Raw genomic sequence first — 14,454 nt, forward strand, 5'->3', positions numbered from 1 at the left:
TCAGGTGATCCGCCTGCCTCAGCCTCCCATACTGCTGGGATTACAGGCGTGAGCCACCGCGCCCAGCGTCTATTTCAGTTTTTATTGTGTATTACTCAGAGTTTTCCACAATAATTTACTGCAAACTTAGATTGGCATTTACTGTAAATTCACAGATTTGAATTTGCATCAGGTAAACTTTTTTAAAAAGACTCTTCTGCACAGGATTGTGATTTCTAACACATTTCTTAAGGAAAATATGGACACCACATGGGACTCTGCTATTTTAGTTCCTAAGCACTCAGAACAGAGGCGGTGGGGGGATTCAGAGAAATGGCAGAGTTCTAGAAACAGCTGTGTCATGCTGCCATAACACCATAACACACCCCAACACACACACACACACATACACACACACACACACACTGCTTCCAACTTTTATATTCTTTCCTATTCTCTAGGAAATGTTGGGCACGCATAGTTTGACTCTGCTCAAGTGTCACCTTCTCAAAGAGGACTCCCATGACCATTTATCTAAAACAAAGACTTCTTTCACTCCCCATCTCCTTCACCTACTTCATTTTTCTTCATAGGCCTTATTACTACATGAGTGCATATACAATATTGATTAATGTTTCCTTCCATACAAGATAAAGTCCAAGAGAACAGGCTCTTCTGTTGTCCTCATCTCTTGTTATATCTCAACATTAGAGCAATGCCTCATGCTTAATAAGCATTCAATAAATATTTTTGAGTTAAAAAAGCTTCAAATTATAATCATTATAATAGTCTGAGCGTTTATCTATTATTTTAAACATAGAATCTAAGACCTAAAGAAAGTTAAATGATTTTCCAAAGCTTCTGAAAGAAAATGGTGGAGCTATAATTGTATCCCTGATTACCTGCTTCACAATCTGCTGCTCTTGCAACAATAGCAGGCTGTCACCTTTACCCCTCAAACCTGTCCTCCATTAAAGTTCCTGTTTATTTATCTTCTTTCTATAGGCTTCATCTTATGAGCTATGAAGGGGTGCCTAACAGTGTTTGAGTCTAAAAAATGTGTATTACTTGGAAATTTTAACTGAAAACAATCTCTGAATAAAATGAAATTTAATATAATTAAATGTCTACAAAATGTAACATGTAAACTACTTAGTCAACTCATTATTCTGTTCCTCAACTCTATTCTTATTTTGTTACATAGAAATTAGGTTGAGCATGGGATATAAGCACATTAAAACACATTTGATATGATCTGGGAAAACCTCCAAAAGTAAAAATGCCTAAAACCACCCAAACTTCCTTGCCTGGTAATTGGAAGGGTCACAGCTATTGCTAGATTTTACATGAAAATAACTCTGAGTAAAGGTTTTTCTTTGTTTGTTTGTTTTGTGTTTTGTGTGGGTGTGTGCATTTTGTTTTTTGTTTTTGTTTGTTTGTTTTTTAGCTTTTAAGCATAATCTGATGCTTGGGCTTCTAATTCTTTGCATAAATCTTTTTATTAGAGGTTTTTTTTTTTTTTAACAAAATCCTTCTGTAGACTAATTAGGCAGAGTGGTGTATTAGTCCATTTTCACACTGCTATAAAGAAATACCTGAGACTAAGTAGTTTATAAAGAAAAGAGGCTTAATTGACTCACAGTTCTGCATGGTTAGGGAGGCCTCAGAAAACTTAATATCATGGCAGAAGGCAAAGGGGAAGCAGGCACCTCTATGGCAGCAGGAGAGAGAGCAAGTGAAGGGGAAATGTCACACTTTAAAACCATCACATCTTGAGGTCTGTCATGAGAACAGTAAGGGGAAAAGCAGCCCCCATGATCCAGTCATTTTCCACCAGGCCTTTCCTTCAACACTTGGAGATTACAATTCAAGATGAGATTTGGGTGGGGACTCAGAGCCAAACCATATTAAGTGGTTAGCATTGGCAAATGACAGCAGTAGTGCTTAGGAGCTCGTGTTCTGTGGTGCGGTGACTTCAGTTTAAATCTTGGCTACATCAGTTATTTAACTTTGACCTTGGGCAGGTATCTCAACTTCTCTAAACCACATTTTCTCTTTATAAAAAAGTGAAAGCTGAGTGTGGTGACTCACACCTGTAATCCCAGCACTTTGGGAAGCCAAGGTGGGCGGATCATGAAGTCAAGAAATCAAGACCATCCTGTCCAACATGGTGAAACCCTGTCTCGACTGAAAATACAAAAATTAGCTGGGCGTGGTGGTGCATGACTGTAGTCCCAGCTACTTGGGAGGCTGAGGCAGGAGAATAGCTTGAACCCGGGAGGCGGAGGTTACAGTGAGCCAAGATGGTGCCACTGCACTCCAGCCTGGTGACAGAGCAAGACTCCATCTCAAAAAAAAAAAAAAAAAAAAAAAAGCGGAGACTACAGTAGCCACTAACCTCATAATGTTATTGTGAGAATTATGTAAAATACTATGTGGTAAGTATTTAGCATTGTTACTGGCACTCAAAAGTGTTCAATGGCCTTAACTATTACTGTTATCAGTATTAGTTTTATTACTATTGGTTATCATTATTTGTATTATCATTCTTTAATGTAGCAGATCCTCTTCATCTCATGAGAGCAACTAACACACTTTCTATCCCATTTTCTACAAGAAAGTTCATGAATTTAGTACTAGCTGATGCCAACTCCCAATTCTAGGATGGAAGAACGGCCAATCCTCTTTTCTGTGAGAAAGTCCTGTGCTCTCAGAGCGTCTACTTCAAGCATGTCTTTGGAACAGGATAATCACTTGTCTGACTGTTTAAAGAACAACCCCTGTAGCAGTCTCATTTCCACCAGGGCGGTGCTGGGGGAACAGGAAGAAAGAGAATCAAAAAAGAAGAGTCTCTTCTCTCAAAGTCCCCAACACCATTTCTTTAATACTTTTTTAGTTTATGAGATTTGCCAAGGAAATAAAGGCATTGCTTCAGGCCATTCCAATTTCACAATGTAAGTATTCTTTTAAAATTGCTACATCTAGGAGAGTCTTTATATCCATGTCATTACTCAAGGAAAATTGTGAGGATACAGGTAAGAGTGTAAGAGGAATCTTATTAAAACATCACATGCAAAAAAACACAAAACTTCCTCCTCTCCACTTGAAAGACATCTCTTTCTACTTACTTTCTATCAGTCATCAAAAATTTCATGAGACATTGAATGATTAGTATCCTTCCAAATGCTTTGAAAAGGTATGGTACATAAAGGGAAAGAAAATAGAGCACCTTGCCAGTGGTAGTGTAATAGTCATAAGATACACATTGAAATTGAATGCATAATAAACCCACAAGGGTACGTAGATGAAAGAATAGAAAATGAAGGCGTGGATCTGATTTACAACGGTATGTGAAACCAAGAATAGGAATAGTCTCCTGGAACTAGATCTCACTAAAAGAAAACTTTATTGAAAGTTTTGTGCTAGTTGACAGAAATAATCATATAGATGTGTGTGCATGAGAGCATGTGTGTGTATGTATAACCCCTTCGAGATCCTTAAGCAAATGACACTTAAAAACACACAAAACATAAACATATTTAGAGATAAACAGAAAAATTACATTAGATGAAAATAGTATTAGGGTGGCGGGTGGGAAGGCAGAGGAAACAAGGCTTTTCAAAAAGGAATTGTTGTATTGTCTTCAGATGTCTTATTAACAGTGATGAAGTAATGTCTTCACAGTTCTGAAGGAAAATTGTTATGAGTTTGGATTTCACTCTCTTTCAAAATGTCAGTTAGAAGTGAGTCATGAAATAAGAAATGTTTATCTCTATGTATATATCCTAAAAATGTTACCTGAAAATGGACTCCAGTAAAATGGAAAGAAAAATGAAACTATAAGAACAAAATGCAAAGTAAAAGCAAACCAACAGTGGGAACAAATGCAGAAGAACTACAAACACTGTTCCAGGAGGAGCACTGTGCCATGCAGCACCCCTCGAAGGCAATGGGCCCAGTAAGAACCATAATATACTCATGAAGAACATAATGAATTGCATTCAACAGATAATTTGTTTAAAAAGTTGCAAGATGGCTGGGCGCGGTGGCTCACGCCTGTAATCCCAGCACTTTGGGAGGCCAAAGTGGGCGGATCATGAGGTTAGGAGATCGAGACCATCCCGGCTAATACGGTGAAACCCAGTCTCCACTAAAAATACAAAAAATTAGCTGGGCGTGGTGGCAGTCGCCTGTAGTCCCAGCTACTCGGGAGGCTGAGACAGGAGAATGGCGTGAACCCAGGAGGCAGAGCTTGTGGTGAGCTGAGATCGCGCCACTGTACTCCAGCCTGGGCAACGGCGCAAGACTCTGTCTCAAAAAAAAAAGTTGCAAGATATTAGTGATAACTTGAGAAAGGTGCATGCTCCTTTTGCCAACAAAAAAAGACAATTAAAAATTCCAGAGAAAACAAAAACAAAAATTTGACCAATAAAGTAATTTTCCAAATAGGAAGGAAATGTTACACGAATTGAAAAACTGACCAACAGAGAAAATGACCTTCCATTTAACTTGGATGATTCAAGAAACACACTCCTTAAAGGAACAAACTCCCATAACTAGGACAGGCTTAGCAGCAGTGACATCTCCTTCTCTAGGCGTCCAATCACTTACTTGAATAAAATGAATATTATTTATTTAATCATAATGTTGCAAATGCTGTTTACACGTTTTCCATGCTTAGAATCAATGACTACACAAAGTATATTACACTGAATTTCAGGTATGCAGAACAGAAAGTACACAACACGCATACATAGCTGGCAGCAGTCTGCAAGTGGGAGGAAGAGAAAAGGGAAAGGCACTGAAAGAGTACTAATCTCCACTATATGAATGTACTATTTTGTATATTCGAAGGTAAGAGATACTGCCTAGTGTTTACAATAGGTTATTATACAGGTATCTAAGTATACAGGTATCTAAGTATATTTTAAGATATTTAAATATTTTATGTATTTATATATAAATATATATTACATTTAATATATTTAAAATATATATTATATATTATATATATAAATATTTAATATATTTAAAATATTTTAAATATATTAAAATGTAATTATAGGTATTTAAGTTATTTTAAATAGGTATTAAGTAGGATTAAAACTCTTAGAACTACTAGTTAATAGAAAGTTAATAATTAGAGAAACTGTTAAAATAACTTAGAACGTGAAGCACACCTGCCAAGAGACAGTTTGCTCTAAACTGATGGGTTTGCTGGGATTAAAGGAAAGTCCCAGGCAAGTCTGGACAAGTTTGTCATCCTAGAAGCATATGCAAGTTAATTTCCTCAGATTTAACAGCAGGGAGTCAATATAAAAATTATAAATCAAGAAACAGAGATATCAGCATATTGTTTAAATGTACAGTGACATTCATAGCAGTGGTTAGCATACTGCTCTTTGAAGTCATACATACCTGGGATTGTAGACCCAGCTCTACCAATTACTGGCTCCATGATGCTGAACAAGTTACTAACCTCTCATAATCATATCTATCTCAGTAGATCATTATGAAGATGATGTAAACAATGCATGCAAAGTGATAAAGCAGAACCTGACACAGAATAGAGCTTTGGGAACTCTGTGTAACTATTATAGTCATCACTGATATTCTTTATGGAAGCCATTCACTGCATGTGCAAAAAATACAATATGAAAAGCATATTGAATGTTCAGTTAGTTGTTACACCCGTAAATACCTATGGAATTAATGTTAGGGCTTACATTGGCTGGCCAATGCACTAAAAAATATTTAAAGTTATTACATCTGGTGTTCAGGTGGGGAGAGAGGGTGAAAGGACAAGCAGTATATTCAATGATGAAGTTGCATGGTAATTCAATTTCACTCATAAACATTAACTTCACCAGAGAGAGACAAAGGGTGACAGAGAGAAAGAGGAGGGGGAGAGAGAGAGAGAGAGAGAGAGAGAGAGAGAGAGAGAGAGAGAGAGAGAGAGAGAGAGAGATTAAAGTAATACTGACAACTATGCCAGCCATTGCTCTCAATGGTTTCTTGCTTCTGGCAGTAGATGAAATTACACATGCTATAACCAACATTGCTTGTTGGAAATTTGTGAAAAACATATGTGCATGGTTTTAAATTTTCTCCTATGAACGAAACTTAAAATATTTCCATAACCAGATAAATAAGTAGTATGACTCTGTCAACATTTTTGAGAAGAAATTGAGAAGAATTGAGGGTTATAGTTTTTCTGTCAATGTTTGTCATTGACAGAGAAGAAGTGAGGGTTTTGTATGCTCATTTTATAGTTGTTTAAAGAAATTCCAAGAATAATTCACCCAGAAGTAATTTTTGACTTGTATACTGGCTTTAGAATTTGAGCTTGTATAAGATATAACTTTAATTTACAACTATTTTGCACCATGTGCATTTTAGTAGATATAGGTTATAATCTTATAAGAATAATAAATAATAAAATGATGCTTACAATAGCTGAGATCATGTAATGTGAGAAACTATTTGTAATAAATGCTAAGCAAGAAGATAGGAAGATATAAATTTTTATGTACACAATGGCTACAGGTAAATTAAAAGAGTGAATAGAAAAAAGACTTAAAAATATATATAACAAAAAAACTATTGGCCAAGGCTGTGTTAAGGTGATAGGATTATGGGTGGTTTTATTTTATTTACCTGAGTTTGTAAAATTTAAAAACATGATTTTAGAAACCTGTAAAAAAGCAGACACAAATTAATAAAGACAGAATATACACAGATGCTTTAACCAAAATCTATCTATGGAAATGATTCAGATATCAGAATTGTGCAGTAGTCTCAAATTTTAGTGATTGGTCTTCTCTTCAGGAATTCCAGGCAACATTGTTTCACTACATCATACAGTTTACCTAAACTAGAAAATAAGAATAAATTATGTAAAACTATTTGTATTTGACTTTGAAATACTTCCAACAAGCATTTCAGCCAGACATGTCCCCAGACCAGTAGCATGAGCTATGTGCCTCCCCCAACCCCCACTTCCTCTATGCTAACCAAATGCCTTTGCTACTTTTCTACACCACTATGACCAAGTTCAGTTGGATCACACCGTTATTCCAAAGCCATGGCCATACCAATACCCCATAGTTGGATCTAAGCAACAGAAGTTTGGCTTCTCAGGGAGACTTTGGCAGGCTGTAGAAACACGTTTGAGTTTTCATCCAGGTTATATGCAGATTACCACAAAAAGATCCATTATTATGTGAATTAATATATAAAATACATCAAATCTTATCCCAGAAACAGAAAAACTGCAGACACTGAAAATCCTATTAAATATGATGAGCTCATAAATGTAGCACATCTTGCTCTTTTCTTCATCCCCAATTTTGTAAAATGGTTTGTTTCATCATGATTGTATTTTTGCATTCAATCAACATTAATAATAAGAACGAAAATACATTTGGTCCTTTATATTTGCTAGGCATTTAACTAAGAATTTGGCATTTAATCATTATCTTGCTGATAAAAAACTAGAGGCTTAGGAAGGTTAATTAACTTGCCCAAGAAACTGTTTAGAATTAGTGGATTCAGGACTTAAACTCTCATTTGCCCATAAAGCCTCAGCTTTTTAACAATTATGCTATAAGGCCTTCTATTAATTGAAGACCTACTAACTTCCAGGCTTTTCTAGGTGACAGAGGACACAAAGATGAATAAGAACCCTGACATTCAGGAGTTAAAAAACATATTTTTCTTCTTTCAGGAGTTTACAGGCAACAGGGGTCCATGATACCTCTTCCCACTCAATTCCCAAGGTTTCAGCAGAACAAGATAGACAGTTAAATATAGGAAGGGCTATTTAAGCCAAGTCTCATTATCCAACATAGGATTTGACTTGATTATTAAGCACTTTTAAATGGTAGGTTCAGGTTAAGCATCCCTAATCCAAAAATTCAAAATCCAAAATGCTCTAAAATCTGAAACCTTCTGAGCACTGCCATGATACTCAAAGGAAATGCTCACTGAAGCAATTCCAATTTTGGATTTTCAGATTAGGGATGCTCAACCTGTAAGTATAGGATGCAAAAATTTCAAAATATGAAAAAATCCCAAATCCGAAATGCTTCTGTTCCCAAGCATTTCAGATAAGGGGTACTCCACCTGAACCATCAATTCCAGAATCTCCAAATGGCTGTTCATGTGTGACTCCAGTGGCTCAATGACATAGCCCAATTTCCTATGACATCTTCTCCAGTAAACAATGCCAGGGCCTGGCAGATGAAGGATGCAGTCGTGTGTATCAGGAAACCCAATTCTGAGATGTATCCACTTCCCCTCATGGGGCTTCGAGACTTGGCTCCCAGCTATGGAGTTACCTCGAGAGCAAGAACCATATTACATATCACTGAGGAAACTTGAACAGAAAGTCCTACCATACACACTCAATCACAGGCACGTTCAGAGACTGTCTGGATAAATCTGCTGCCTTAATGACCTACCCACCTTCTCTGCTCCTTCACTCCAAACAATAGCCAGAACAATACTTTTAAATGAGCATAATGCAAACTTGCAACTCCTCTGCTGAAAACCTTCAGAAGCTTTCCATTTGTCTATGGATTAAATCTGCAAGACTTTATTGCAAACGCAGCAAGGGCTTGAGTGATCAAGACTTGTTCAGTGAGTCAGCAAGTGATTACGAAGGGGCATCACCAAGCCCTACCCCCTCTGACTTTACTCCTTATTCACCACACTCCAGGGATAATATCCTTGTTTCCATTCTCTTTTGCGGGGCTTCTGTGCATGCTGTTCCTAAATTCATTTTGCCTACCCACCATCCTTAAATTAATTCATAGGCCTTTCTTGGAGAAGTCTTTACTGTCCCAACAGATCAGGTTGAACATATTAATAAAATATTTTCTTGGAATGAAGAAATGTGGCTCATGTATCTACAAAAACTAAAATTTGCAGCTTCTCAGGATACTCTGCATCTCCTTCACAACCTTTACCCCAGTTGCCTGGAACTTAGCAGTCATTCGTTTGAGAATTTAATGTTTTTCACTCATGATCCATTTCAACTTGGTGAAGACAGATCACATATAGCTTGTTTGTTATTGAATCCCCAGTGCCAGGCACATAGTGCTCAAAAATTATTTGCTAAACTAATAAAGATTCACTAAAAAAGAATAAAAAAAGATTCACTAAAAAAGAATAAAAAAGACAGTCATCTTGTGTCTTTTTACCAAGAGCCAGACATGATCTAGGATGAACGGGACCCTTTCTCTTGCAAGCCTGTTACCTCTTGCAGCTTTCTAGGCTCCAGTGGAATATTTTCTCCTAACAGCACTGACTTTGAAATATCTGAAGTTTGATGGCACAGAGCTTTCCCCAAGAGTAGAAAGAAAGGCAGTCCTACCCCCTCTGTAACGGAGGACATTGCTTGTGAAAGGCCACACAGTTCTTTAGAACCCCTCATGCATTCATTTCATTCACTCAACAGAGAAGCTGAGAGCTCCCTTTGTGCCTGGCACTAGTGGAATTCTGAGCATTCACAAAGAAAAGGCGGTTCCTGTCTTGAAAGAGCTTCTTGTGAGGAAGGAGAGATGGAAAACTAAGTCAGTGATGGCCACACAGCGTGGCAATTCTGAGAGAGGACCTCAGAAGAGGGACACCTAAACTACCGAGAAACACTGAGGAAGAGGTAATCTGGAACCACTGCTAAGAAGATTTGGGGCCCCAGAGAAGAATGAACCAGCCACTAGATAAACATGTGCCAGGAGAACCCATGGTAAAAAGCAATGTAAACAATGGGAGCAGTTTGTGAACGAGCCAGGGGGTGAGGGAAGAAAATGCAAGTCAGAAAAATGCAAGTTTAAAGATGCGTGCCGGGTGGTGGACAGACCTGGTCAGGGCCCAGAGCAGGGAGGACACTTGGGATCTTGTTTTAAAGGTGATAGAAAGCTGCGAAGACTTTTAAACCTGGAAGTGTGACTGGAGGAGTCAGATTTGCATTTTAGAAACAGCACCTCAAAACAGTGTTAAATAGAGGGGAAGGGGAGCTATAAATAGACAAATATCCTAAGAGAACTTCAGGAAACATTTGCATATTTTGAGATAGGAGTTGGAATGAAAAAATAATGATTTGTATATATTGAAAAATGGATACACTCCCCCGTTTTTGAGAAAATGTTTACATATATAATTTCCCTGGAAGTAAATTAGGAAATGAGGATAATGGTTCTGTAAAACCTAAAGACTGTTGGTGACTCATTATCCAATTAATTGATATGAATAAATTGGGCAAATCAAGCTAAATGAGAGTCAGTCACTGCATGTAAGTAGAGAACGAGTGATTGTTTATTTTTGGTTTTATTTTTGTTTTCCTTTTTTTAAAAAATTATAAAATCGGGATCTTGAGCCCCACTGAGGAGCAGTGGGTCAGGAATGTCCACTGAGTCTCTGACCCTCAGAAACAGGACATGGGATGATGTGGATTACGTGGACCTTGGAGTGGAAGTGATTCTGCTAGGTCTGGAAGTCTCTCTTGTCACCTTGGAGCCCACCCACAGCTACCATGTCACAGCAACCAACCCTGCTGGCAGCAAGTGACACCATTCAACCCACCCTGGAGTGCATTTTTTCAGATTAGAAAAGAGGAATAAAACCATTATCAGAAATGGAAACAATTAGGAGTTGCTTGCTTATAATTTTTGTTTTTAATCACTGTGAAGTTTGTATTTAAAAGAATATGATTCCCTTCTCAGCAATAATGGCACCTAAAATTCATCAGATTCCTCCAAACCTGATGAAGAGGGACCAGCCGTCTTTATGCTCCCGTGAGTTGGACTAATATGTGAGCATCTCTTAAGAGGCTGTGAAGGTAAAGTTCAGGAGAAGTATGAGCAAATTGTCACTACCAAATTGGCAGCCTTTTAAGAAATTCATGCCTGATCAGATTATTTCAGAAGATGGGACAAGGCCAAACAAACTATTCCTGAAACTTCTTTGCAAAACTGCAAGCTGAGTCTCAACTTGAGCAACAGCTGCTGCACACTTTTTGCAACTGATTTGATATCCAATTGCAGCTCCAATTTTGCATTCTGAGAACACTTAAAGATTCATTTTTATGAAACTTGAAAGATCTTGAAACTTTTAGCTTGACACAGTCATTTATTCTCATCCATTAAAAGCCTTGCCTTACTCAGGTAGATTACCCAAACAAAAATGCCTAGATGCCAGTAGCGATATATGCCTTCAGTGGTAAGCAGGAAAGTGTTTTTCTGAGTACAGTTTTGAAAGAAGTATGTATGAATGTGTGTAAATGTATGTGTGCTTTAAGTTACTCCATTAACTGTGTAAATTGTAATTGAATTGACCTTAGGGAATCTGGCCTTGAATTTGATGTTCAATTACAGTTAGAAAATTTACTTTGTTTACAAAAGAGTAGTATTTTGTGAACATGTAAATTGCAATAGTGGATTATTTTTATGACAGTATTAGTGTTAAATATAGGTCCTGGTTCCAGGAACATCCTGTGAATAATGAGTTAGAAAGGACCAAAAAATGTGATTATAATGACATAGATAATGTTTGTAGTCCTAGGTCTACAAATGTGTGGTGTGGAATAAAAACACACTAGAAATGGATCATTTAATGCTGTCATGTTATGTTAGAAAAATGCCTTGACTCAGCCTTAGAATACCCATGTGGAGCATTAATAAGATTAAACTCATCCACACAACCAAGATCTCCCTAGACAAACGTCCTAAGTAAGTTAATATTCAGACAGTTGTTCTTGATAAGGTGATGTTGACTATTAGCTACACACACACACACACACACACACACACACACACACAAACCCACCAGAAAAACCTATTGGTTAAAAAAAAAAAAACTAGCTGATTATATTAAAGCAGACTACTACCTTGACAGAATATTAATAGTATCTCAAAAGGAAGACATCAAGGGAAAGTGTTTATGGGATTTCGGGGCCTGAAATGAGTCATTTTAAGGCAAGGTGGAGTTCCTTCATCTGTTCTGGCTGCTATAACAAAATATCCTAAGTTGGTGGTATAAACCACAGAATTTCATTTCTCACAGTTCTGTAGGTTGGAAAATCTAAGATCAAAGTGCTGGTGTCTGGTGAGGGCCCATTTCCTGATTCATTGCAAACAAATTCTCACTGCCTTCACACACAATGGAGGAGAAAATGCAGCTCTCTGCAGCCTCTTTTAGAAGAACACTAATTCCATTAATGAGAGTGAAGCCCTTGTGGCCCAATCACCTCCCAAAGGACAATCTCCTAATACCATAAATTGGTGACTAGGTTTCAATACATGAATTTCAACATTCAGACCGTAGCATCTAAAATTAGTTGGGATGGAACAAAGGGTATGAAATAATAGTTTGGGGTAGATAGAAACAACACGATGAAAGTCTTGAAGAAAGTCTTGATGAGCAAGGTAAGTAAGCTCTTTAGTTGGTGCTATTATTTAAATATATGTCCCCTCCAAAACTCATGTTGATATTTTATTGATGTGGGGTCTTTAAGAGGTAATTAGGTTATGAGGGCTCTCATGAGATAATTAATGCTATTATCATAGGAATGAGTTAGTTATTGAGATGGGGTTTGTTAGAGAAGTAAGTCTGGCCTGATTTCTCTGTCTGTCTCATGTGTTTGCTTCCATCCTCCACTCCTCCACTATAACATGACCCTCACCAGACACCAGTGCCATCCTCTTGGATTTCCTAGCTTCCAGAACTGTGGGTCAAATAAACTTTTCAAAGTAATTATCTAGTCTGTAATGTTCTGTTATGGCAGCAGAAAACAGACTAATACAGGTGGGTTAACTTATTTCTTCCGAGAGCAGGTATTTCCTGGAACAAGCGGCTAAGTAGTTAATTTTGCCTGGTTTCAGTACTAGTTAGCATAGAGACAGTAGACAATATTTGGCCCCAGAACTGTTTGGTACGGGAAGAAGGTATGTTTGATCTCAGTTCTTAGTCTCTGATATTGGTCTTTTTACAGTCTAAATTGGGATCTGATCATTGCATGTTGTTGGGTCTGTAGCAAGTAGGTTTCCTGATGCTAGCATCACTCCCACCATACACTGTAGGTCAAAGTCACAAGCCAGCTTGTTTTCAAGGAGTGGAGACATAAGCATCACCTTTCTATGAGAAGAATGTCAAATAATTTGTATCCACATCTTCAAACTACCATAATTCTCCTTTGGCCACAAATTGTTTACATTCCTCCCATGACTCTCCAAAAAGATTCATCAAATTATGAAATTAGTCTCGGGCTTGAGGTACAGGATCTTGTCATCAAAATCAGGTCCAGATGTGGCAGAGGCTCCATAGCTTCAATTCCTTGAGTACAATTCTTTTTGATCTAAAAACCTATAAACAAGAAAGACAAATTATTAGCTCTACACACGCCAAATGTACATTAGCTGAACAAGCATCGTAATTCCTGTTCAAAAACAGGGACAGGTAGAAGGTACACAATAATTGATCCACACAATTTAGAGACAAGCAGGGCACATGAGGCCAGTTCCTTGACTAAGGACAAGTAATAACTCCCTGGGAATCACTCTGTCATCTCTTGGCTCTGCCCTCTGGTCTGCTTTCCTTCCCACAGAAATAGCTTATGTTTGCAGTTAAGTAATTTTCTCAACCTGCTTCTTACTTATAGACATTCAAGAGCCCAAAGGCTACTTTTTAATTTGTAATGTCCCTATCCTTTTCTCTCCAAGCTGTTATAATTCTTTTAAAGACTTTTTGGGCTTCTTACAAGTTGATTTATATTCCACACTATTAAACAAAACCACACCCACAAATCTTTTCAGAATAGATTCTCTCCCTGGGTCTTCTTCAGAGTGGTTGTAGAACAATGACCTTGGAATTCTCCTATTACTTACTGGAGAGAATGTGTGAAGCATACATATACTATCATTAGAAGACATTTGGTCTTCTTGAAAGAGTCTTTGAGGTGCTGATTTAAATGTTTCTAAGATTTTAATAAGGGATTTTACTAGCCATATTTTCAGCTTTATTTTTTCTAGGTAACACCCTGAATTTGATCTTTGCCATAGGATATTTCTTACTTTGAGAACCTTCTGCTGGCTAGAAAGAATATCTGGAGCCTCTACTTTTCCTTTAAATCCAACTTTAAGACTGAATAGTTTATTTTCTGTCTTCCTACATTTTATTATAAGCAGCTAGAAAAATCCACAGTTTCTTGAGCTCTCTGCGTGGAAATCTCCTTACTATACCATTGAGTTTATTGGCTGTGTTTCCTCTTTTCCATGTTACTGCAATGACAGTTTCTGCCACAACCTTCAGGTCTTTGTGCCCTTGCTGGCAACCTCCTTGAGCCTTGCCAGGCTTCTGCCTGCCACCTAATCACAACGTCAATGCCACGTATTTCAGGATTTATTAAAGCACCACACTTCTTCCAGGGCACAACAAAAGTTACTGGCATGAAATTACAACAATGTATGTGTATTTGTG

The 14,454-nt window shown here is 37.6% G+C and overlaps 1 long non-coding RNA gene across 1 annotated transcript in view; it reads right to left on the reverse strand.

Annotated features, from left to right (window-relative positions):
- LOC134808902 (uncharacterized) overlaps window positions 1–13,337 on the reverse strand; it is a 30,690-nt gene extending 17,353 nt beyond the window's left edge. The window contains exons 1-2 of the long non-coding RNA XR_010153082.1: window positions 8,104–13,337; window positions 6,637–6,673 (exon numbers count right to left, since the gene is read on the reverse strand). This is a non-coding gene — a long non-coding RNA (uncharacterized LOC134808902). The remainder of the gene's footprint in view (window positions 1–6,636; window positions 6,674–8,103) is intronic.
- Window positions 13,338–14,454: the final 1,117 nt, after the last annotated feature.

Source organism: Pan troglodytes, chromosome 1 (genome assembly GCF_028858775.2).
Source record: "Pan troglodytes isolate AG18354 chromosome 1, NHGRI_mPanTro3-v2.0_pri, whole genome shotgun sequence".
NCBI lineage: Eukaryota > Metazoa > Chordata > Mammalia > Primates > Hominidae > Pan > Pan troglodytes.